Source organism: Neofelis nebulosa, chromosome 6, assembly GCF_028018385.1.
Source record: "Neofelis nebulosa isolate mNeoNeb1 chromosome 6, mNeoNeb1.pri, whole genome shotgun sequence".
NCBI lineage: Eukaryota > Metazoa > Chordata > Mammalia > Carnivora > Felidae > Neofelis > Neofelis nebulosa.
The window spans coordinates 147,448,212-147,470,797 of NC_080787.1; the positions used below are offsets into that span (position 1 = coordinate 147,448,212).

Below are 22,586 nucleotides of genomic sequence, written 5' to 3' on the forward strand. Positions count from 1 at the left end.
AAAATAAATTCAAAATGGGTGAAAGACCTAAATTTGAGACAGGAAACCATCACAGTCTTAGAGGAGAACACAGGCAGCAACCTTTTTGACCTCAGCCATAGCAACTTCTTACTAGACACATCTCCAGAGGCAAAGGAAACAAAAGCAAAAATGAACCGTTGGGATTTCATCAAGATAAAAAGCTTCTACACAGTAAAGGAAACAGTCAACAAAACTAAAAGGCAGCCTATGGAAGAGAAGATATTTGCAAATAACATATCTGAAAGAGAGTTAACATCCAAAATCTGTAAAGAACTCACCAAACTCAACACCCAAAAAACAAATAATCCAGGGAAGAAATAGGCAGAAGACATGAATAAACATTTTTCCAAAGAAGACATCCAGATGGCCAACAGGCACATGAAAAGATGCTCAACACCAGTCATCATCAGGTAAATACAAATCAAAACTACAGTGAGATACCACCTCACACCTGTCAGAATGGCTAAAATTAACAACACAAGAAACAACAGATGTTGGTGAGGATGTGGAGAAAGGAAAACTGTCTTACAATGTTGGTGGGAATGAAAACTGGAGCAGCTACCCTGGGAAACAGTGTGATCTCCTCAAAAAGCTAAAAATGGAACTACCATATGACCCAGTCATTGCACCACTAGGCATTTACTCAAAGGATACAAAAATACTGATTCAAAGAGACACATGCACCCCAATATTTATGGCAGCACTATCCGCAATAGCCAAGTTATGGAAAGAGCCCAAATTCCCATCAATGAATGAGTGGATAAGGAAGATGTGGTGTGTATATATACCAGAATCAATCAGCCATCAAAAAGAATGAAGTCTTTCCATTTGCAAAGACATGGATGGAGCTGGAAGGTATTACGTTAAGCGAAATAAGTCAATCAGAGAAAGACAAATACCATATGATTTCACTCATATGTGGAATTTAAGAAACAAAACAGATGAATATAGGGGAAGGGGAAAAAAGAGATGGAAGCAAAATATAAGAGACTCTTAACTATAGAGAACAAACTGAGGGTTGCAGGAGGGGAAGTGGGCAGTGCATGGGCTAAATGGATGATGAGGATTAAGGAGGGCACCTGTTGGGTTGTGCACTGGTTGTTATATGCAAGTGACAAATTCTGCTACTGAAACCAATATGACACTATATGTTAAGTAAAGAGAATTTAAATAAAATTTGTGGGGGAAATGGTCACAATCCAACACACGGACACCACCAAGTGCTAGTGAGGATGTGGAGCAATAAAAACTTTCATTCACGTCGGTGGGCGGGCAAAATGGTGCATTGACTTTGGAAGACAATCTGACAGTTTCTGACGAGGTAAACAGTCTTACCAATAGATCCAACAATTACGCTCCTAGGTATTTACCCAGCTGATTTGAAAAACGTGTATCCAGATAAGAGCCTACAAGTGAACATTATAGAAGTTTTGTGCAACCAAGATGTGCTTCAATAGGCAAATGGACAGATAAACTTTGGCACATCCATACGATAAAATATTACTCAGCAGTGAAAAGAAATGAGCTATCAAGCCACAGAAAGACATAAAGGAAATTTAAATGCATATTGCAAACTGAAAGAAACCATTCTGGAAAGGCTATATACCATGTGATTCCATTTATACGACATTCTGGAAAAGGCAAATATGTAGACACGTTTAAAGGATTAGTGGTTACCATGGGGCACCTGGAGGGCTCAGTCAGTTAAGCATCCAGCTTCAGTCAGGTCATGATCTCACAGTCTGTGGGTTTGATCCCCATTTCAGGCTCCATACTGACAGCTCAGAGCCTGGAGCCTGCTTCAGATTCTGTGTCTCCTTCTCTCTGCCCCTCCCATGCTCATAATTTGTGTGTGTGTATGTGTCTCTCTCTCTCAAAATAAATAAACATTTTAAAATAATAAATAAATAAATAAATAAATAAATAAATAAATAAATAAATAGGAGATTAGTGGTTATCAAGGGTTCAGGCAGAAGAGTGGGGATGAAAAGGTGGAGCACAGGGGGTTTTAGGGTGGTGAAACTATTCTACATGACACTGTGCGTTTGTCAAAGCCCAAGAGACCGTACAGCACAAAAATTGAGACTTAATGTATGCACATTTTAAAAAATCATTTAGGAAGTCAGAGACCTAACCCCAGACATCTGGGAATGTGACCCTACCTGGAAATAGCATCTTATCAAGTTAACACAAGGTCCTACTGTAGTAGAGTGGGCTCTGAAACCCATCTGACTGGTGTCCTTCTAAGAAGAGACGGACACACACAGGGAGAAGATGTGATGACAGAGGCAGAGATTGGCATAACGCTGCCACAAGACAAGGAGTGCCAGGGATTGTCAGGCACCACCAGAAGCTGGAGGAGACAGAACAGGATCCTTCCTTAGAGGCTGCAGAGGGAGCCTGGCCCTAACAACACCTTGATTTCAGACTTGAAGGCGTCAGAGCTGTGAGACAATGAATACCCATCGCTTTAAGCCACGCACTTTGTGGTATTGTGTTACAGCCTCCCAGGAAACCAACACACCCCCTCTGTTACCTGGCTTGAGATAGAAGGCATCACCCCACCCTTCCCAGCAGAGAAAGAAAAACACCACAGTGCTGTGACAGCTCTCTGCCGAAAAACCCTCCTTTTCCTCACCTCTTGCACCTCGATTCCATTCTAGGCTGGAGGCGTGTGGTTCACTAACACACAACTCACCTGGGGCCATTCCCTTTGCAAGTCTCACACACAAAGCGCCCCTCGTTTCAAAACATGGGGCACCTGGGCTTTGTTTTGGCTTTGGGAGCCCCTGCTGAAACTGAGGTTTTTAAAACTTCATTTTAACATCTTGCTGCATGTTATATTTGATTCGGTCTCTCCTATTCACTGGATTTCTTCTTTGCCTCTTAATTCAATCAGAATATTTGGGCCAGAATATAGCACATATTTCCTGCACGGTGTCATGCTGTGGCCCGCTCCCTAATGTCCACAGCTGAAGCCACATGAACCCCATCAGGACCCGAAGCCCCACTCCAAACCCCGCTCCAGAGAAAGGCAACAACATCAAAAGGGCTCTGGCGAGATAGCCCATCTGCTCCACGTTAAGTCGGTTTCCTCTCTTATTCTTGGTATCCTCGGGATTCTGAAACTGAGATATAAAACTTCCTATGCCCAGCACCTTTAGAGACAAAACTCCTCTCCCAGCACACAGGCTCGCCAACTTGCAATGACTGCATTCTTGGCTCTGACCCCAGCCCCGTGAGATTAGGTTTCAACTATCTCTGCTCAATCCTTAACTCACCCTTTGAAGAGAAAGCCTGGATATTGGATCAGGTCTGTACCTATTGCTAAGGAATAGCATTCATATCTCACCTACCTTTCTCTCTTCCCTCCCCATCCATTGTGGCCCACATCAGAGAACACGGGACACCAGACCTCCCTCCTGCTGGATGTGAATAGACAGGCATGAACACTCAACTGAGCTGTGACCAAACCACACCTACTCAGAAAATGAGCCTTTACATGAAGGTGATACTGAGATGTCAGAATAGACAGACAGAAAATATCTAGACCCTTGGGGCACCTGCATGGTTCAGTCAGTTAAGCATCTGACTCTTGATCTTGGCTCAGGTCGTGATCTCACAGTTCGTGAGATGGAGCCCCGTGTCGGGCTTTGCGCCGACAGTGTGGAGCCTGCTTGGATTTCTCTCTCTCCCTTGCTCTCTGCCCCTCCCCTACTCACACACTCTCCCTCTCAAAATAAATAACAGTAAAAAACAAACAAACAAACAAAAAAACCTGGATCTTTGAAGACCACATGAGCCACTGGATCAACCAGCCCTGAAATCCACCGTATCTTCAGACTTCTGTTACATGAGTCACCCAATGTTCTCATCAGTTAGCCAGTATGAGTCGGGATTCTTTTTTCTCTGCAACTAAAACACCCTATTGGATCCACCCTCAACTTGGACCAACAATCAGACTCATGGCTCCGCACACTTGTCACCAGATGTTCAACTTAGTGTGTGTGTTTGTCTACACATCTATCTAAACACCTTGAAAAACATAAAATGCCAATTGGGACTTCTAGCATGAGGGCCACCTAGGTGGCTCAGTCGGTTAAGCATCTGACTCTTGATTTCAGCTCAGGTCACGATCTCACAGTTTTTTAGTTTTATCCCTGCATCAGGCTCTGCACTGATAGTGTGGAGCCTGCATGGAGTTGTCTCTCTCTCTCTCTCTCTCTCTTTCCTTAACCTACTCTCTCTCTCAAAATAAATAAACTTAAAAAAAATGAAATCTTTAAAAAAAAGAAACTTTTAAAATGAATTTTTGTATTTGCATACTCTACAATGTGTCAGTGAATCAAATAGCGACAGATACAATAAATATGTCATAACTACAAGAGTTGTGTGCAACACACAAATATAGATTACTTAGCATAATCTTAGAGGAAAAAAATTAGCGTTTTATGTCATGAATAATGATACTTTACCAAAATTACTTGAATGGTATCTGGCATTAAAATGTAAATGCTTTTGTGTAAAGTTTTAGGATGGGGTTTTAAATGCCATCCTAATAACCATTAGGATCCCAATAAAAATAATGAGCAAAAGTTGTGGTAAGCAAACATGACACTGAAGCTATCACAATGGCCAACATTCTGTATGAGTAAATATGTCTATTAAGTCTGCTATGCTATGGCCAGCATAGGGCTAATGCCAAACATCTGATGGCAAACTGAAAATAATCAAATGACAATGGGTGTCTCCAAACAGTCACGGATTTAGACTATGAAATAGAATTTTACATATTAACATTTTTATTCCATGGTCTAACTGTAATACAGCTTTGTTCTTTATCGAAGTCAGTTAAATTTTAACACTGAATGTTAACATTCGTATATTTCACTAATTAAGAGCTAATGTATTTATTTGTAAACCACTAGAATTGCTTCTCTGATAGAACTAGAAAGTAAAACTGGGAATTGAATCTGGTCCCTACACTTTTTGTTAATATGGTCACCAAAACCCTGAAGCTCTCCCACATTTTCAAGCCAATGATTCCACATTAATGTCACAATTTGGTTTTGAAACAAATGCGTTTCAAATGTTCACAGATGTTAGAGTTCAAAAACTCACATTTAAGGCACATACATTCTTCGGCAGTAGTAAAGAGTATACTGGACTTTTGAAGAATTTACAAAACACCCAGAAAACATTTGTATAAAGAAAAAAAGTAACTTGACATCTTAACTGAAGTCAGCCTCATGACAATTACAAAAAACTAAACACAGATAATTAAGCCATTTATTATCATCCAAATAAACACCAGTAAGGTTTAGATAAACTATCTAATGAATAGTCTAAAACATAACACAATGGTGAACACCATCTCCAAAAGCAATTTTAAAATATTTTACTTAAGTGGAAAATAAAAAGCAATAGTCTTGGCATTTGCCCAAGACATGCATTCTCGAATTCTTGTATTTATTTACTAGAACCATACAGTATCTTTCATCTTAAGAATTCCAACTTAATGCTAAGAATCTTGAAAATAACCAGAGGCAAGCACACTGCTTAATTGTCCTCAGACATCCCCACAAGAAATTATGTACCCATCAAAATTTAAGGACTAGCTTAAAATAAACAATTACACTTACATAATAACTTCTCTCCCTCCCTCCCACCCTCCTTCTCTCTCTCTCTCTGTCTCCCACACACACAAATACACAACCTCCCAACCTTCCCCACCAATACACACACACACACACACAGAAAGAAAAAGTACCAAATTGATTATTTGGGTCTCAATGAATAGGCAGTAAGTAACTACTTAGTCTAAAGTTTTTAAGCCATAGTCTTCTGATCTATAATTGGTCACCCTTCATTTTTTTTCTACACAAATTAGTAAATTATTAACTGTTTTCATTTCAGTTGTAATGCAAAAAAAAATTTAATGTAAGCACTTTCTCAATTGGAGTGTCTGCTTTATGTCCAAGGACACAAGGGGACTCCACCCTGCCGGCAGGCTCATCAATTACATAGTCATTGAGTGATACCACTTTAACAGATAAATGAAGCATTTTTAACCCAGTCAAGGTAAAGGGTGAATTGCATTGCAGATGGCAGAAGAGATATATATCTTGCCATATTCTGAGTAAGAAGAATGTTAGGAGAACTGCATCGCCTTAGGGAATGGTGTGCAAATCTGCCAAGGGAAACACAGGAAGAGGGTGCAGGGCAGTATTTACGGGGAGGCACGATGTAGGTTCGCTGGTGTGGTTCCTTTGAATTATATCAGCTTCATAGTTATGTTTGCATTAAGTGATGTGTTTATTTGGTTTTATAGTTGTGTAAGATCCATAGAGGTAGAAATTTTTATATAGATTTGTATTTCTTACATATATGAATACGTAAAAGTTGAGGCCCCTGGGTGGCTCGTCAGTTAAGCATCTGACTTCACGAAGCTCAGGTCATGATCCCACCGTTCATGAGTTCGAGCCCCGCATCGGGCTCTGTGCTGACAGCTCGGAGCCTGGAGCCTACTCCGGATTCTGTGTCTCCCTCTTTCTCTCTGCCCTTTCCCCAAGCATGCTCACTTGCTCGCTTGCTCTCTCTCACTCAAAAACAAATCAACATTAAGAAAAAAATGTCTTAAAGAATCATTTAACTTAAAAAAAAAAAACACTTAACTGAGTCTCCCGAACCCTTTCATTTACATACATACACACACACACAAATGGGTTTTCGTATCAAATCTTACCATTCCCCTGAGATCTTCTTGTGTGACTTACCAACAAACTGGCAGAGAGGAAACATTTCAGACAATTGCTACATTATGACAAAAGCTGAGCCCCATGGCCCACATCTTGTTGGCACAAAATTCAGTCTTGCAACATATTCTTAAACAGATAGATTTTATCCAATAACATAATTGCCCGTGGCTCTGAGAACACAGGTTTCATGTATGGCTCTAGCATTACGGCAGCAAAGAAAAATAGAAATTATCACACTGATCCAATGTATTCACTCATCAAACCAATATTTATAATTATGCAGGGCTTCATAGTGGCTGCTGGAGATGCAATGCTGATTTTTAAAACAGCACCATGACCCTTGCCTTCATGGAGCTTATGGTCTAGTTGAGGCAACCGCTACTAACCAAACGATCGTGCAAAGACAGTAAAAACCGCTGATGGTGTGTGCTCTGAAGTCACCCCCTGCCGTGAGGAAGGTGTACAGATAACCAAGTAAGTTTTCATCAACCTAATATTCTGTTGCCAAAAGGGCCCTTGCTTTGACCTGAAAGTGGATGTAGACCAGCTTTCTGGCTGTCAGCACAAAGAACACGGCCTTGGAGGTCACACAAGTCACATTTTTCACAGTCTTATCTGAAAACCAAAGAGCTACTTAGGAACATAGCTGACCTAATACTGCAATTTGAAGAAAAAAATTCCAGTTCATATACCAGAAGGAGGAGGAAGAGAAGAAGAGGAAGAGGAAGGAGAAAAGGAAGGAGAAGAAAGAAAAAAGGAGAGAGGAAGGAAGGAAAGGAGGGAGGAAGGAAGGAGAGAGGGAAGGAGGAAAGAAAGAAGGAAGGGAGGGAAGGAAGGAGACAGAAAGAAAGAAGAAAAGAAAAGAGGACGCCTGGCTGGCTTGGTCAGTAGAGTGCGTGACTCTTGATGTTGTAAGTTCGAGCCCCACGTTGGATGTAGAGATTATTTACAAGTAAAATCTTAAGGGGCACCTGAGTGTCTCAGTCAGTTAAGGTTTGGACTTCAGCTCACGTTATGACCTGGTGGTTCATGAGTTCGAGGCCCCCATCAGACTGTCTGCTGTCAGCACAGCACCTGCTTCAGATCCTCTGTTCCCCACCCTCTCTCTCTCTGCCCCTCCCCTGCTCCCTCTCTCTCCTAAAAATAAACATTTAAAAATTAATTTATTTATTTAAAAAATTTTTAAAAAGAGGAGGGGGGGAGGAAGAAAACAGTGAGACACAAGTTGAACAACATATTCCTCGCCCACACCCCCCAATGGCTCTCATGATATTCAGGGCAAAAGCCAAAGCCCCTCCAGAGGCCAACAAGCCTAAGTAAACGATGCCCCAACCCCAGCCTCATTACCCCCTGCTACCCCCTTGCTCTCCAGCCACATTGTTCTCCTGGCCATTCCCAGAGCACACTAGGAACTCACACCCACACGAAGGCTTCAGTGGGGTGCTCTTCTCCTACGCATCTGTACCCCTCACCCCTACTTCCTTCAAGGGTTCACTCAAGAGACACCTTCCCAGTGAGGCCCACTATGACCACATTCTTAAATGCACCACCTTCCCCCACATTCTTATTCTGTTTCCATAGCACCCTCCCCTTCTAATGTACTAAATAATTTACTTTTTTGTGCTTTGTTCATTGCTCCATCACCAGCAATAAGAATTGTGCCTGGTAATAATATCAACAAATACTTGTCCAATAAACCAATGAATGAACATCTTGGCAAATCCCTACCATGGTATCACAAGGGAACTCTGTCATAACGTTACCCCTGTGAATGCCAACAACAGTTCTCCAATGTGCAGTTAATAATTATGTCAAAAGTTTTAAGTAGTTGTTTTCTTTTTTGAGAGCAAGCATGAGCAAGGGAGGGGCAGAGAGAGGGGGGAGACAGGGGAGAGAATCCCAATCAGGCTGTCGATGCCAGCACAGAGCCTGACTCGGGGCTCAGTCCCACAAACCATGAGATCATGACCTGAGCTGAGATCAAGAGTCAGGCATTTAACTGACTGAGCCACCCAAACGCCCCAAAGTTTCAAGCAGCTTTTAAAGATATGTATTGCAAGTCATGATGGACCAGGCACTGTGCCAAAGGCTGCAGGTCAATTATTTAATTGTTGCCACAACTCTGACAGAGGCAATCTTCCCCTATATTACAGATGAGGAAGCTGAGACCTGGGGAGATCAGGTTATTTGGCAGTGGTCACACAGGTGGCAAGAGGAAGAGCCAGGGTTAGAGCAGGACTCAAGTCAAGAACATCTGTATCCGATGCCCAAGCTTTCAACCACCGTCTTGTCCCGCTCACCTGTTCAGCTAAGAAGGTCTACAGAAGACTAAAATATTGCACATGAGCAGCGATCCAATCATCTGCCTCATCCATGAACAATTCTAGACAACAGGGGACTGCATCACCTTTGTTATAATTATTATCATAATGACAAGGAGGAGGAAGCAGGTGATGGTGAGGGATCAGAGCCTCTCACTCATGACGGATCTCCATGTGATGTACTAAGCACTCATGCTTCACATAAATGTCCATAAATATTATTTCTTGATTTTTATAAATATCAGTCAGCAGAGAGTTTGGGGTTTTACTCTGACAACTATCTAAAGTGTAAATTACATACTGCAAAGTACAGGCAGGGCCACACCCCTTCATCATCCAGTGGGTTTAAGTAGGATTTGTAGAATAAACTACAATGTACCTGAACAGAAGGCGGTTCACTCCACAGGAAAGAGGCCCGGGGTCATCATTTTCCCCACAGGACACTTTCTGGGTCCCACACATAAACAAATGGACCGTTGAAGTCCAAGTTGTGGGGCATTAAGGATACCCACAATAATTCTCACTAGGCAAGTGTGGTTTTTTTTGTGGTTTTTTTTTTAATTTTTTTTTTAATTTTTTTTTTTTAACATTTATTTTTGAGACAGAGAGAGACAGAGCATGAACGGGGGAGGGGCAGAGAGAGAGGGAGACACAGAATCGGAAGCAGGCTCCAGGCTCTGAGCCATCAGCCCAGAGCCCGACGCGGGGCTCGAACTCACACACCGCGAGATCGTGACCTGAGCTGAAGTCGGATGCTTAACCGACTGAGCCACCCAGGTGCCCCTAGGCAAGTGTTTTTAAATGAATCTTACCAATGCTATTTGTAGCCATTGTTTAAAAAACAAAACAAAACAAAACAAAACAAAACAAAACAAAAAACCTTAGTAAAGGGCCAGAAATGTCTTGAAACATTTTAAGCTCAAGTAGCTTAAATAAATGGAATGGACTATTGTAGAGTGGTTAAAAATAAGCTTTTAAAATGGCAGTTTGGCTTTTCTGGGGCACGTGTGTGGCTCAGTTTGTTAAGCACTCTTCATTTTGGTTCAGGTCATGATCTCACGGTTTGTGAGTTCAAGTCCCGCTGACGGCATAGAGCCTGCTTGGGATTTTTTCTCTGCCCCCCTGCCCACCCCTTCCCCACTCAAGCTTGCAATCTCTCTCTCTCAAAATAAATAAACTTTAAGAAATATTTAAAAATAAATTAAATTAAATTAAATGACAGTTTGGGTTTTCAAACAGACTCTTATATTCTGCTCTCTGATGATAATTAGATGTCTATCTATTAAGGCAACTTCTAGTTCTTGATAATAAAGCCAGGTCATCAACATATGGGATAATGCTTTCTATTCTGTTTTCCGCAACCAAAAACATATGCCATGTAAACTGAGGAAAATGCCAGACTAAAATGTGAGGAGACAATAGCTAAAAGGAAAGAGCTGTTGAAGGCACCCCTGTTTACTTAGGTTGATCATGAGGCAAGTGTCAAGCCCTGTGACAAGCTCTAGGGACACAGAATAGATGAAGGTCAATTCACACCCTGGAAAAACTTGACGCCTCTTGGAGACACAGACCTAGAAGCCAATTATTATGATGTATGCCAGTACGTTCCAGAACAGAGATGGGAGCAGATAGGGTGCGAAGGACTGACCACTTTGGCCTGGGGGCATCAGGAAGAGGCACCATTTGACCGAATCATAGAGACTAAGTGGATTCTGTCAGGAAGAGAAAGAGGTGGAAGGAAGCAGTCAAATATTTAAAGAAACAGGAATTGAGAGTTATGACCTACAGAACTGTGATCACCTTCTAGAGGGAAGAAACTCCTTGGCAAGAGGTGGGGGAGAAATAAAACCAGTAGTCAACATCGTGGGTGACACCCACACGCGGTTTCCCTTGACTTCCCTTGGGGTCCTCTTTAAAATGCCTGAAAACTGTGCATGGCACCTTGGAACCTAAATGAGTCAGAACAAAAGATTTTGGGGAAAAAACATGACACAGGAACTTTTGCCTAAAGGAAATTTTTTTTCAAGGGGTGAGAAAGATGTGAACGGAAACCATGAATTCAAAGTGCAGAGCACAGAATCTCGCCACGGGCAAAGTCAGAAATCTTTACAAGACGGAGCATACAGGCTAAAGACTCTGTCCAAGGCTATTGAAGTACAAAGCAAAGAGAAGGGTGTTTTTCCCATGATGACCATTTGCACAGGGTCCATGATGTGAGGGCTTCTACTTACACCCCAAGGCAGCATCTAAGACAGGTTCTAAGCAGCCTTCATTCTGGATTGTCAGAGGCCAGAGCCAAGAACAGCCATCTGATCACATGACCTGTGCAGATCCATAGGGACCAAAGCTCCGAAGAGCCCCACACTGTGTTTCACGCTGTGGTGTCACCCCTCAAAATTCTTGATAGTCTTGTTTTTTAATTTGTGTTTTGGAAATGAAATCTAACAGGACCACAGAGCTTAGAATAAGCAGAAGAGATATGTGCAAAGCATGTCTGTCATTCCCTAACGGCCCCTTCGCCCCCTTCACATGAAGCATCCGCCAAGCTCCATGAGCACAGATTCCCGTGGACCCCTTGGAGTTCAGTTAGACTCAAAGCGAGCACAAGGGAAACATGTTCTGTCTGTGATTGATAGGCTCTGAGAGCCACACTTTCCGTTTGAACTAGAACTTGCTTCCCATGTAAAGAAGACATGGTGTTCTAAGAAATACAAGACCAGGGGCGCCTGGCTGGCTCAGTCGGTTAAGCATCTGACTTCGGCTCAGGTCATGATCTCACAGTTCATGAGTTTGAGCCCCGCATCGGACTCTGTGCTGACAGCTTAGAGCCTGGAGCCTGCTTCAAATTCTATGTCTCCCTCTCTGCTCCTCCCCAACTCATGCTCTGTCTCTCTCTCCTTCAAAAATAAATAAAAAATTAAAAAAAAAGAAATACAAGACCATATTCATTCTTACTCTTGTTATCCTGTATTAGCCAACCAACTTTGAAAATAGTGACCTAGAAGGAAAAGGAAAGAGATGGCAATTGCCAGGGAGAAAGAAATATTCTTCTGTCCGAGATGCTTCTAGTTGAACTAAGAATGAAATTTACGTGAGGCAGATTAAGAGAAGAAAAAGGAAGATTAATTCCATGTGCATGGAGGCCCAGTAATAAAATGGAGACCTAAAGAGTTGACCAAGACAGACAGCTTTTACACTTTTTAGATGGAGACAATAAATCTGTGAGGAATTAACAGGACAAGGAAAACAACTTGCAGAGCTTCAACTAGTAAGGAATTCTCAACAGAATTTGGGCCAGGGTAGTAATGAGTAGGAAGTCACAAGAGTACATTACAGCCTTCTTGGCTCGAAATTCCCCGTCTCTGGTGATGGGATGTCTCTCCCTCCTGGGACAGGGAAGGCACCTTTCACATGGGAGATTTGTTTCCTGCTATCAGGGGGACAGAAGGGTCTGAGGGTCCTCGCACTGGCCATCTCTCACATAACTTGGATTTAAAATAATCTATAAGCCACACTGGCCCATCTCGAGGAGGCCTGCCCCTGGCCCCCACACAATTTATAGCTCTTTCCCCTAAGACCCTCCTTGCTCATCGGTGAGCCTAACCTGAGCAGACAGTGTTGGTAGAACGCGTGCACGTCAGGAGGAGAAATAAAAACAGTTAAGTCAATTTTGTGCGGTCTTACAGCCGTTCTGGTAAAAACAAAATGCACGTGCCTGTACAAAATATGTATTGTGTCGTTCTAGATGATTCCACACACAAATTAAATGCTTTTGTATCTGTACTAAAAACAAGCATTACACAATATAAAGATGACTAGTAAAAATTCATGCTAATAATTTAAATTTTTAATTATTCTTTCCTTAGAGTGACATTGACTAGCAAATAAGAAAACATCATGACAGGTTGAGAGAGACTGTGGAAAATAAGAAAAAGCTTTATATTTCAGTGCCTTAAACAGTACTTTTTTTCTTTTTTGAACAAGCAACATCACATTTTCCTTTTGCACTGGGACCCACAAATTAGTCAGCTCTGATGTGAACTCCTAGTTATTAGTCTATATAGATACAGAAAAAATTATAGATGTGTCTGACATATGTACGTAGGTATTTTCATATATGTGTGTATATGTGTGAACATGTATGTAACTATGTGTGTGTAAATGTGTGTACATATCTGTGTGTATCTAGGTGCATATGCATGTATGTATGTGGATGTATCTATGTGTATATCTATATGCATATGTGTGTTTATTTATGTGTGTGTACATACTCACATCATATTTACATATTCCTTAGCTCTGTCCAACAAAAAGACCTGGGAGTGGGGTGCTTCGGCTCAGGTCATGATCTCACAATTTGTGACTTTGAGGGCCCCCCATCAGGATCTCCACTGTCAGCACAGAGCCTGCTTCAGATCCTCTGTTCCCCCCTCTCTGCCCCTTCTCTGCTTATTCTCTCTCTCAAAATAAATAAATAAACTTAAAAGAAGAAAAAGAAAAAGAAGACAACCTGAGAGCAATGACACTCTAAAAACAATGAGCTCATCTGGCTCCTAGATCTGGCTTCTAAATGCCATTCTCCACTAAAGAACCCAAAGAAAAACTCTTAGAAGAAATGGCAGATTAGGGGGCAAGGAAAGTACAATATAAACTTTGCACATGTTGTGCCAGAAATTGATGATGGGGTGTGTCAAAAGGATGCAGAAGACACCCCGAAGTGGTTCTCGCTGACTAAATCTGAAAAAAATAGCCCATTGAATAAAATAACAATTCATCTGTCTACACTGGTATAAACAAATGAGTAACTGGAAAATTTGATGATGAACATGCAATTTACATAGTCTCAAAGTACCTCTTCCCCAAAGTCTTGTTAGTTACAAAGGGAAAAAGAGTATCTTTACGATGGAGGTGCCTGCCAGACACCACGGTAATCAAGTGCTCAAAGGGAATAGTAGCTAACCCATAGCAGTACAAACTGAAACCCTGTGCCACCTGATAGGATGTGGTGACAAGAACACATACCACTTCTGAGCTTTTCCTGCCAAAAATGCATATATTGAGTCTAATATAAGGAAAGAGATGTACTGAGGGACATTCTACAAAGTCACACCTATAATCTCAAAAGTGCCAATGTTGGGGCACCTGGGTGGCTCAGTCGGTTGAGCGTCCGACTTCAGCTCAGGTCATTATCTCACACTGCGTGAGTTCGAGCCCCACGTCGGGCTCTGTGCTGCCAGCTCGGAGCCTGGAGCCTGCTTCGGATTCTGTGTCTCCCCCTCTCCCTGCCCCTCCCCTGCTCATGCTCTATCTCTGTCTCAAAAATAAAAAAAAAAAACATTTAAAAAAAAGTGTCAATGTTATAGAAGACAAAGAAGGACTGTGGAACATTCCAAGCTTTAAAGATATTAGGAGACACATAACTAAATACAGTGGTAATTCTGGACTGGATCCCTCTCCTGTAAAGGGCATTATTGGGACAATGTGTAAAACTGGAAGGGTAGGTGAGAATCACAAAACAGTAATGTGCAGTTGTTAATTTCCTGACTTTGAAGGCTCTCTAGTGACTATGTAGAAGAATGTCCTTGTTTGCAGGAAATACAGATAAAATATTATGTGGTGATAGGACATCATATTGGCAACTTTCAAAAGATTCTGAAAAAAAAACAAGTTTCTATAATTGCAATTTTTATGTAAATTGAGACTGTTTCAAAAGAAAAAGGTTAAAATGAAAAAAAGTAAAAGATTGTTCTCAAGTGAACAAAACAAAAAAGTCTTGTCCTCCTTTAATACTATTTCAACACCCTGAACCCACTCGGGTTTTACAGAAATCCTGCTTTTAGGAGAGTGCATGGGAAGGAGAAAAGTGTGGAAATACTGCCACCTACTGGTCTTAGAGCAAATATATTTCGGGTGATGGGGACGGGGTGGAGGTGGAGGGGAGGCCATCCTGAGGTATCCTCTGCACTGGGAAGAATAGAGCTTTTTATAGGGATTGACTTTTATTTATTTTTTTAAATATAATATATTGTCAAATTGGCTAACATACAGTGTGTAAAGTGTGCTCTTGGGTTTTGGGGTAGATTCCCATGGTTCATTGCTTACATAGGACACCCAGTGCTCATCCCAACAAGTGCCCTCCTCAATGCCCATCACCTGTTTCCCCTCTCCCCACCCCCAGCCCGCCATCCACTCTCAGTTTGTTCTCTGTATTTAAGAGTGTCTTATGGTTTGCCTCCCTTCCTCTCTGTTTGTAACTATTTTTTCCCCTTCCCCTCCCCCACGGTCTTCTGTTAAGTTTCTCAAGATCCACATATGAGTGAAAACATATGATATCCGTCTTTCTCTGACTGGCTTATTTCACTCAGCATAATACCTTCCAGCTCCATCCACGTTGCTGCAAATGGCAGGATTTCATTCTTTGTCATTGCCAAGTAGTATATCATTGTATATATAAACCACATCTTCTTTATCCATTCGTCAGTTCATGGACATTTCCAAAATTTGGCTATTGTTGAAAGTGCTGCTATAAACACTGGGGTACAGGTGCCCCTATGCATCTGCACTGCTGTATCACACCTAGGGATTAACTTTTAAAAACTGTCAGAGAGCTAAGGAAACAACAGGTCACTGCATCTTGAGGCCTGTCCAAGAATCCAATCTGACACTCGGAGCTGGTGGCAGATGGCTCTGGCTCTTTGTGTTTCAGATGAGCCCAGGGCATAGTCTGGACTGAGTTTAAGAGGAAGGGATACATTTATGGGGTATGATAAAGATGCAAAACTTCATTCCCCAGCAGACTTGGAGTCGGTGAATCCTCTGGGAAAAAGAAGAAATAAGAGAACTGGCCCAGGGATAAGGTACCAGGCCAGGACCCTGGGAGAGAGACAGCTAGCAAGATCTAAACTGGCTCATAGGGCAGCTCTGTGGGAATTGAGAAGACACAGCTTCCAGGACAGGAAAAGGCTGGGTCTCAGCCCACACTCACCCTCCCGGCCTGACATCCAGCTTGCCGATCATACACAGGGGCTCCAGCTACTGCTAAGATTCTCCCCCACAGTGGAGTAAACACTGAACCACCTAAAAGTTATTTGTTAGTCTTTTGAAATTCCATTTCTACAAAACTAAACAGTCTCGCTATGTGATCTAGCAATCGCTCTCCTTGGTATTTGCCCAAATGAGCTGAAAGCCTGTATTTACACAAAAACCTATGCAAAGATGTCTCTAGCAGCTTTATTCATGACGGCCAAAACTTACAGGCAACCAAGATAAATTGTGGTACAGTCACACAATGGAATATTATTCAGCACTTAAAAAGAGATGATCTATCAAGACATGAAAAGATGTGGAGGAACCTTAAATGCATCTTACTAAATGTAAGAAGCCAATCAGAAAAGGCTACATTCTGTATCATGCCAAGTATATGATATTCTAGAAAAGGCAAAACTATGGAAAGAGTGAAAAGAAAAACCTCAGTGGTTGCCAGAGGTTTGTGGGGATACAGAGGACTTTCAGAACAGTGAATCTATTTTGTATGATACTCTATGAGGCACCTGGGTTAAGCATCTGACTTCAGCTCAGATCATGATCTCACATGGTTTGTGGGTTCAAGCCCCGAGTCCGGCTCTGTGCTGACAGCTCAGAGCCTGGAGCCTGCTTCGGATTCTGTGTCTCCCTCTCGCTCTTTCTCTCTTTCAAAAATAAATAAACATTTTAAAAAATTATTTTGTTTGATACTCTAATGGTAGATGCATATCATTATATATTTATCAAAACCCATAGAATATGCAACACTGAGAGCTAACTCTAATATAAACTGAGGACTTCGGGTGAATATGACTTGTCCATATAAGTTCACTGAACATAACAAGTGTACCTCTCTGGTGAGGCATGTTGATGGTGGGGAGGCAGGAGGAGTCGGGGAGGGTGGGTAAATGGGAAATCTCCATATTTTCTGCTCAGTTTTGCTGTTAATCTAAAACTGCTCTAAAACACGAAGTCTAGGGGAGCCTGGGTGGCTCAGTCGGTTGGGCGTCTGACTTCGGCTCAGGTCATGATCTCACGGTTCGTGGGTTCGAGCCCTACATCGGGATCTGTGCTGACAGCTCAGAGCCTGGAGCCTGTTTCAGATTCTGTGTGTGTCTCTCTCTCTGCCCCTCCCCCACTCGTGCTCTGCCTCAAAAATAAATATTTAAAAATTTTTAATAAAATACAAATTCTATTTTTCAAAATTCTCTCTATATCACCAATAACCATAACGACAACTGAATATAGTCAAAGAGAGTAAGAGATACAATTGCCCACACCCTCTCAGCACTGAAAGTGTCACAAATTCATGTGTTTGAGGGGGGAAAAAAACGAACACCTTACAAGTATTCAATTAAAACAAATTTTAAGATGAATTTCATCTATTTCTTACCCCTGTAATCGAGAAATATGCAAGAAATCTTATACTTAGTAAGAGGAGGAAAAAAAAAAAGACTAGAAAAACAAGTAAAGCTTGTGCTTAGTTAAAACCTCAAAAGGTTGGAAATTCTCCAGGTTAAATTCTTTAAGTGCAAACATTCCTTAAACATTCCTTAAAGTTAAAGGAATTCCTTAAATTCCTTTAAGTGCAAACATTCCAGGTGTTTGGGTATGAGAAGGTTTTGTTGTCTTGAGGTTAAAAATGTAAGTGTATTTCCTTTGCCTTATTTCTTGCATCATTAAGGACTTGACCTGTTTATGAGCCTGTAGTATTATGAGCCATACAAAGATTCATCTCTCACCCAGAATTCTGAGGTCCTGGGGGAAAAGGAAGAAGAACTTACAGAGTTAGACTGCTGTGGACTGAACTATGTTCCCCTCAAAGTTCCTCTGTTGGAGTCCTAACCCTCAGTGTGACTGTGTCCGGGAGATAGGGTCTTTAGAAGGTAACTGAGGTTAAACGAGGTCATAAGCATAAGAATGAGGTCATAAGCATAAGAATAGCACCCTAATTGGATAGGATTGGACCCTTACAAGAAGAGGAAGAGATGGGAGGGGGTGGAGGATATGCAAAATAGGTGAAATGGAAGAAGAGGTAAAAACTTCCGGTTATAAAATAAATCATGGGGATGATAAGTACCGCATCGGGAGTATAGTCAATATCATAGCATTTTGTATGGTGACAGGTGGTAACTACACTTATCATGGAGAGCACGTCACAATGCACGTAACTGTCGAATCATGATGTTGTACACCTGAAACCAACATAATGTTCTATGTCAACTATACTTCAGTTTAAAATAAAGTAAAATAAAATAAAATAAAATAAAATAAAATAAAATAAGGACACCTGGCTGGCCTAGTGGGAAGAGCATACAACTCTTGATCTCAGGGTCATAAGTTTGAGCCCCACGTTGGGTGTAGAGATTACTTCAATATGTAAACAAACTTTTTAAAAAGAATGTAAGAAAGGTTTAATATAGGGACATTTCTGGGGTGCCTGGGTGGCTCAATCTGTTAAGTGTCTGACTCCAGCTCATGTCATGATCTCACGATTCATGGGTTCAGGCCCCACATCAGACTCTGCACTGACAGTGCAGAGCCTGCTTGGGATTCCTCTCTCTCCCCTCTCTCGACCCCTCCCCCTCTCAAGCTAGTGCTCTCTCTCTCTCTCTCTCTCAAAGTAAATAAACTTAAAAAAATAAAACAAAATAAAATAGGAACATTTCTTTAAAAATAAGAATAAAATAAAGCATATATAAATAAAATATCACACCAACCTAAATGAATATTAATCAAGATATTATATTTGCTTTGCACTTAGTTCATGAGGATCACAAACCAACAGGGACCACAGAGAATTTCTAGTCTGGGGGGTTTCAAGCTGCATTGTGAGGACCCCCTCAGGGCCTGTCACATGATAAGGGAGTTATTTATTGAGCACCAACTATGTGCTAGACACGGGGCCCAGCGATTCAGCTACTATTAGCACACAAGACCCCTGCCTTCTTGAAGCTTAGGTTCTAATGGGGAGAGGCAAGTAACAAACAAGTAAAAAAAATAGACAATCACAGACTCTCCTGGGAAGGAAACACGTTTAAATAGGATGGTTGGAGGCCTGTCTGAGGAAGTATGGCCCTGTTGGAAAAGAGAGGAATAACTTCCCTGTGGTGGGAACAGCAGGCACAAAGTCCCAAAGGCCCAGAAGAACTGAGAGGGGTCTGGGAAATGGTGAACCCGGCACCCCAAGTGCAGGGAGTGGGCGGGAGAGGGATGAGAGGTAAGCTTCAAAACCAGGGAAGAGCCTGACCATACAAAGCCTCGAAGGTCTTAGGAAGAATTTTGGACTTCATTCTAAGAGCGAAGGAACGACATTTCAGTTTTCAACAGAAGAACGTGTACTTCTGGGATTATTCTAGCTGCTACGTGGGAATAAGTTACAGGGGTGCAAGAGTGGAATCGGAGAACCCCCTTGGGAAGCTCTTGGAGAAAACGCTGGGGAGAGAGAAGAGACATGAGAAGGAAGAAGAAAGCACAAGACTTTCTGAGAAACTGGACAACAAGATGGAGAAGATTAAGAGTAAGGGTCTGGCTTCAAGCCATCAGGTGTTACCACTTAGTGAGGGGGGAAGGGCTTAGAAATGAGAGCACTTGGGAGTGGGCAGAACTCGGAGCTTTCCTTAGAGTACGTTGGTTCTGAGCTGCCTCTTGGTGGCTCACATGGCACAGCCAGTGAGCGAGTGAGAACTGTGTCCCCCAAGTCCGGAGAGCAGAGCGGAGCCAGAACTGACACAGAGCAGAGCGTCAGCTCACGACAACTGTCCTACTCAACTTGCCTAGGCAGAATAAGTAACGAAATGAAAGTTACATACAGTAATTTTAATGAATTTTTAGTTCATAGAAGCAGTAAACCCAGGCACTGGCTTCAGGCACCACCAGGTTCAGAAACACGACAGTGACATGACAGTGACAACGGAGCTCTGCCTCTGTCTCCATGGCTTGTCTCTCCCTGCCTCACTCACTGTCTTAGTTCTACAACCAGCTTGTTCCACTGTAGAGGGCAAGGTGCCACCACCTTACAGGCTTTCCCAAACAGGAGTCCGAAGAAGAGGAAAAACCACTTTTCCCACTGTCCGTATGCTGAGGCTTAGAAAGATTCTCACTGACCCAGTTTGAGTCATGAAACCATCCCTGAACTGATTCTGCACCCAAAAATGGAGAACTTGACGCACCTGATTCGTGCCCCCACCTTGTGGGCCAAATTGGGGAGGAAGGGGGGCAGAGCACAGGAATAGACACTTACCGAGCCCTGAAGGAGTGAAAAGAAGTTGTTCCCCAAAGAATAATAGGATACTATCAGGCAGAAGGGGAAAACCATTGGCTTAGTAGTATTAGTTGCTATAATAAACAAGTCACAACATTTCTGTGCCTTTCCACATTTTTTAAAAAATATTTATTTAGTTTTGGGAGAGTGCAAGCAGGGGAGGGGCAGAGAGAGGGGGACAGAGGATCCGAAGCAGGCTCTGTGCTGAGAGGCAGACAGCAGCGAGCTTGATGCGGGGCTCGAACTCATGAACCACGAGATCATGACCTGAGCCAAAGTCGGATGCTCAACCAACTGAGCCACCCAGGTGCCTCTGTGCCTTTCCACATTAAAATGCTAGTTCTTGCTTCCATAATCTGGGTATTCTTGGTCATGCAGCTCTCTTTGAGGCAATAATTCAAGGACACAGATCTTTTTTTTCTCCTATGTCTACACCATCTTCCAAAATAGTAGCATTCATGTTCAGCAAGCCAGCAGAAGGGACACAAGAAGATTAGGAAAGCTTGCCCGCTTCATAACCACCTCTGGTCACCATCCAGAAGCAACCACGTGGCCCCGTCATTACATAAGGAAGGCTTGGGAAAGTGGCGCCAGCCGACTGGCCACTCCCCAGCGACAGTTGTACACTGTGGGAGGAAAGCCTAGACCTTAGGTGGGCAGAGGCCACATCTGCACAGAGGCTGAGAGGCAGAGGCGGCCGATACCCCCCCTCACACAGCCCTGCAGCAGTCCTGCGCTGGGGCAACAGGGTAGTGTGTGCTCCAGTCCATGCTTCTCTAGGCTCGTCTGTCTGTCACAAAGGGGCTCCGTTCCTGGCTCTCAACCCAAAGTCACCTGATAAACTTTTACAAATAAACCCTTGCCCGGACCATTGGAGTCAGAGCCTTCCATGGGTGCAGCCTGGGCATTATTACTTTCCTAACATTACCCTGAGGGGACTCAAAAGTGCGGCCTGGATTGAGAACCATTTCACTGAAATAAAGGAAAGACATTTAATAGTTTTAAGAAGTAAAGAGAGGAACCAACTGTCTTAAAAATCCAGTCTTGGGGCGCCTGGGTGGCGCAGTCGGTTAAGCGTCCGACTTCAGCCAGGTCACGATCTCGCGGTCCGTGAGTTCGAGCCCCGCGTCAGGCTCTGGGCCGATGGCTCGGAGCCTGGAGCCTGTTTCCGATTCTGTGTCTCCCTCTCTCTCTGCCCCTCCCCCGTTCATGCTCTGTCTCTCTCTGTCCCAAAAATAAATAAAAAATGTTGAAAAAAAAATTAAAAAAAAAAAAAAAAATCCAGTCTTGGGGCGCCTGGGTGGCGCAGTCGGTTAAGCGTCCGACTTCAGCCAGGTCACGATCTCGCGGTCCGTGAGTTCGAGCCCCGCGTCAGGCTCTGGGCTGATGGCTCGGAGCCTGGAGCCTGTTTCCGATTCTGTGTCTCCCTCTCTCTGCACCTCCCCTGTTCATGCTCTGTCTCTCTCTGTCCCAAAAATAAATAAAAAACGTTGGAAAAAAAAATTAAAAAAAAAAAAAAATCCAGTCTTGAAAATTTGAGAGAAGAACTCTGATTAGCCCATCTCGAGACAAGGGGCCATCAGGAGACCATGGACCATCCTTGGAGGATGAGTTCACGAAGAACAGGTCAAGCAAAACCACAAATGTTCCCCTCAGTGTTCAGCACACATCGGGCCTGGTGTTGGATCATCGGAGCGGTGGGGCAGAACCCCAGAAGTGGCAGCGTGATCAGCAGAGAAGTAGGAAAACACTGCCAGTACCACACGTTCAAGGAGTTTGCCTGGGAAGGGGAGATGAGACATAGGAGACTCTTCCCAGAAGATCTAAGATGATGCATAAAGAAAACTGGCAGAACAGCCTCTCCATGGCTAAATGTTAAGAAGAGGCCACATCAAAGAGGGTAGGAAGGGTGGAGACACGACTGGAGCTAAATGGACCTGCAGGACTGTCTGCAGAAGGAAAGGACTGGCAGGTGTGGAGAAGGGAGAGAAACGGACCCTCACACCAGGCACCCCAGGTCCCCAGAGCATCTGACTTTGAGAAACAGAGGGGCCAAATTTCACAATCAGTGGGGCTTAACACCTAGAACTTAAAATATCAGTTGGGCTCGGCGATGGAGAGCTGACAGGGTGAGAGGAGGCTGAGACCTCACCCTTAAAGAGCCAGCACAACAAACAGCCCTGAGGAGATACAGCATAA

At 42.9% G+C, this 22,586-nt stretch overlaps 1 protein-coding gene across 5 annotated transcripts in view; it reads right to left on the bottom strand.

Moving 5' to 3' along the window:
• Positions 1-22,586, bottom strand: part of LOC131515131 (uncharacterized) — a 210,799-nt gene that overhangs the window by 180,981 nt on the left and 7,232 nt on the right. The window contains exon 1 of one of the 5 annotated variants that reach the window (XR_009263465.1): positions 17,908-21,428. The exons of 3 other annotated variants lie outside the window; for them this stretch is intronic. The gene's annotated coding sequence lies outside the window, so the exon portion shown is untranslated. Of the gene's footprint in view, positions 1-8,196; positions 9,628-17,907; positions 21,429-22,586 lie in introns of those variants that run through there. One more of the 5 variants, XR_009263464.1, reaches the window with a different exon arrangement.